Raw genomic sequence first — 4395 nt, forward strand, 5'->3', positions numbered from 1 at the left:
TGTGGCCTTGCTAAGCTTTGTCTCCCCAGGAACAAAGATTGCTGAGAACTTGCCTCCAGTCAAGATGAAGAAAAGACCTCCATTTGGGTGTTAAGTGCTGTGCTTAAGCTTGTTGTAACTCTGGGGTAGATTCAATTGTGATCCAAGGGTGGGGAACTTTTGACCTTTTTGTGCTCTGTAATTGAACAAATGAATGTACTTTACTTATGATTGGAAACTAATCTCCATTTGAGAAGAGGGGCTTTGTGCTGGACTAAATGAAGGTACTGCCTAGGGGTGGAGTAGTATTTAAAACAGGGGCTTTGTAATTGCTTAAATTAATGTAATGTCCTGGGGTGGGGTAGTACTTGATTAAATCAGGTGGTACTTGGAGATTATTGAATCACACTTAGTAAATGCTGTATTTTGAATGATGTCATATTTTGATCTTCTCTGTTCTTAATTTTTCACTGAATAAAATGGAGAGCACCTATGCTGGTATTTTGAACCTTGGGAAGTTGCCTTTGCTTGTCATTACATTACATAAGTAAAGGATAAATGAAATGTTAACAGTTAGGGAAACATAAGTAAAGATATTCAAGCCCTAAGTTGGGGTTGGTGAAATTTTGCTACATGAGGCAAAGATTCCAGGGACTGTAATTTACTATTGTTTAGAGATTTAATTCTATAGATAGTTGTTTGAATAGCCATGAAGCCAGTATTAGAAAATGACACATGCTCTACTCTGGGAACTGCTAAAGGTTTGTGTCTGGGAAAAGTTTTGGGGATGACTTTCGCATGGCTTAAAATAGGATTATTTTGGCTCTATTTCCCATTGTTCTATTTCCTTTCTGAAGAGGAAATTTCCCCAACTGATTAATCCTGTGCTGTGCTTTTGATTACCCTGTGACTGCATGATTGGTTGTCAGATATGACTCATGCCTGGAATCAAACAGAGCCAAGAGAGTTTTCTTCTTGTTATGTTATATGACATTGTTATAACTATGACCCTCCTTTTCCTTACATAGCAAATTTCTATAATCAGGACAGGTGAATAGTAGAAGTTTTAAAGTACAAAACTATACAATCTATTACAACACAATACAATCTATTAAATAATACTAGATATTAGAACAATAATACTTGATACTAGAATGTCCCTGAGTTACTATAATAGGATCCACATATGAACATCTTATAATTTTAACCTGTATTTATGATGGAAGTATAATACAGGGATGATATCCTCTTAAAGGGGGAAATGATTAGACAAAGTAATAGAACAAAGAGGCAATGTAAACGTTTTCTAATTAAATTGGATAGCAAATGTTTTTAAAAATTTTATTTTTAGTTTTCAACATTCACTTTTATAAGATATTGAGTTACATTTTTTTCTCTCCCCTCCCCAAGACAGCATGCAGTCTGATATAGATTATACATACATAATCATATTAAACATATTTCCACATTAGATATGTTGTGAAAGGGAAAAACCACAAGAAAGAGAAAATAAAAAAAAGAGAAAAATAGTACACTTTGATTTAAATTCAGACTTCATAGTTCTTTCTCTGGATTTGGATAGCATTTTCCATTATGAGTCTTTTGGAATTGTTTTAGATCATTGTATTGATGAGAAGAGCTATCTTCTATCAAAGCTGATCATTGTACAATGTTACTGTTGCTGTGTATAATGTTCTCTGGTTCTGCTCACTCCACTCAGCATCAGTTCATGCAAGTTTTTCCAGGTTTTTCTGAAATCTGTCTGCTCATCATTTCTTATAGAACAAGTGCTCAATTACATTCATATACCACAGCTTGTTCAGTCATTCCCCAATTGATGGGCATGGGATAGCAAATGTTGAGGAAACAATAGGATTAGACTGTTTTCTTTTTTTTTTTGAAGCTTTATAAATACTTTTATTTTTTTCATTTTTTTCAAATGCTTTATTAACTTCTGATTTATATCATTAATTTCCACCAGATTTTGAGTTACAAATTTTCTTCCCGTTTTTCCCTTACCCACCACCCCTAAATAGCAATCCCACAGGATATCCCCTCCTCCAATATGCTCTCTCCCATATCTTCTCTCATACCACCTTCAACTTTTCCAGTAGGGCATGGTGGATCTCTATGCCCCAGTGCCTGTATATCTTATTTCCCAATTACATGTGAATTATTAATACTATTTCACATGTAATATATACATATATATGTATATATATACACACACACACATATATAATTTTAAACATTTGATTTTAAAACTTTGAATTCCAGATTCATTCCCTTCCTCCCTTGTCACCCACCCTTACTGGGAAGATGAGCAGTTCAGTATAGGTTGTACATGTGTAGCTAATGCAAAACGTTAACATTGTAGATATATTGTAAAGGACTGACTATATTTCCCTCCCTCCTTTTCCACCACCCAGTTGTTCTATTCTCTACTTTGATCCTGCCCCTTTTCAAAAGTGAGTGTTTCCAACTTCCCTCCCCCCCCAGGCCGGCCCTCCCTTCCATCATCCCCCCTCTCATCCCCTTCCCCCCTACTCTCCTGTAGGGTGAGATACCCCATTTAGTGTGCATGTCATTCCCTCCCCGAGCCAAATTCAATGAGAATAAGGTTGACCCATTCCCTTTTGCCTTCCTATTCTTACCCTCCATTGTAACCATTTTCCCTTGCCTCTTCTATATGAGATAGTTTACCCCATTCTGTCTCTCCCCTTCTCCTCTCTTTATATTCCTCTCTCACCTCTTAATTTCACCTTTTACGTATCATGCCTTCCTATTAAATTGTTCCTGTGCCCTCTATCTAAGTCTATCTGTAAACATATATACACACATTCACATATGTATTCATATACCTGTATACTCTCTGATTATTTATATATATATATATATATATATATATATATATATATATTCCTTTCAACTATTTTCATACTGAGAAAAGTTTCATCAGTTACAATTATCATTTTTCCATGTAAGAATGTTAATAGTTCAACTTTGATAAGTGGCTTATGATTTCTTTTCCCTGTTTACCTTCTCAAGCTTCTCTTGCTTCTTGTATCTGAATGTAGAATTTTCTATTCAACTCTGTTTTTTTTATTAAGAATGCTTGAGGGGTGGCTAGGTGGCACAGCGAGTAAAGTGCTGGCCCTGGAGTCAGGAGGACCTGAGTTCAGTTCTGGCCTCAGACACTTAACACCCACATAAGAAAAACTAGCCATATAACCTTGGGCAAGTTACTTAAACCCAATTGCACTCCAAAAGACAAAAAAAAAAAAAAGAATGCTTGAAAGTCCTCTATTCCATTGAATGACCATATTTTCCCCTGAAACATGATACTCAGTTTTGCTAGGTAGGTGATTCTTGGTTTTAATCCCAGCTCCTCTGCCCTCCAGAATATCATATTCCAGTCCCTCGATCCCTCACTGTACCAGATACTGGGTTATCCTAATTGTGTTTCCACAATATTCAAATTGTTTCTTCTTGGCTGCTTGTAATATAAAAAAATAATGCTCCTTGATCTGGGAATTCCAGAACCTGGCTATAATATTTCTATGAATTTTTTGGGGGGGATCTTTTTCAGGAGGTGATTGGTGGATTCTTTCAACCTCTATTTTGCCTTCTGGTTGTAGAACATCAGGGCAATTTTCCTTGAGAATTTCTTGAAGGATGATTTCTAGGTTCTTTCTTTAATCATGGCTTTCAGGTAGTCCATTAATTTTTAAATTATCTCTCCTGCATCTATTTTCCAGGTCAGTGGTTTTTCCCATGAGATATTTCACATTGCCTTCTATTCTTTCATTTGTTTGGATCTGTTTAACAGCATCTTGATTTCTCATAAAGTCACTAGCTTTCCTTTGCTCCATTCTAAATCTGAGGGAATGATTCTCCTCATGGAGCTTTTGAGATTCTTTTTCCATCTGGCAAATTTGACTTTTTAAGGCATTCTTCTCCTCATTGCCTTTCTGAGCCTCTTTTGCCATTTGAGTTAGTCTGTTTTTTAAGGTGTGATTTTCCTCAGTCAGGCTGTTGACTCTCATTTGGTAATTTTCTTGCATCGTTCTCATTTCTCTTCCCAATTTTTCCTCCACTTCTCTTATCTGCTTCTTAAGGTCCTCTATGGCCTGTAACCAGCTCTTTTTTCCTTTGAAGCTTTTGGTGCAGGAGTTCTGACTTCACCGCCTCCCTCCTGTTCCATGCTTTGTTCCTTTTCCCCCCCAAAATACGAGTCTAATGTTGGATTCTTCTGTTTGCTTTGCTTCCTTTGCCTGGTCATGTTGCTCCTCAGTCTCTTGACCCCTGGGCTTTTTGCCACAGTAGGACTCTGCCACCAGACAGGGGAGCTTTCGTCCCAACTGCTGGGGTTTTCTCAGCTGCCGAAGGTATTAGTTGGGTGCCCTCTCTGAGGCC

This window comes from Petaurus breviceps, unplaced genomic scaffold (genome assembly GCF_028583685.1).
Source record: "Petaurus breviceps papuanus isolate PSGF00001 unplaced genomic scaffold, PetGlider_PUasm1.0 90791, whole genome shotgun sequence".
In the NCBI taxonomy this organism is placed as follows: domain Eukaryota; kingdom Metazoa; phylum Chordata; class Mammalia; order Diprotodontia; family Petauridae; genus Petaurus; species Petaurus breviceps.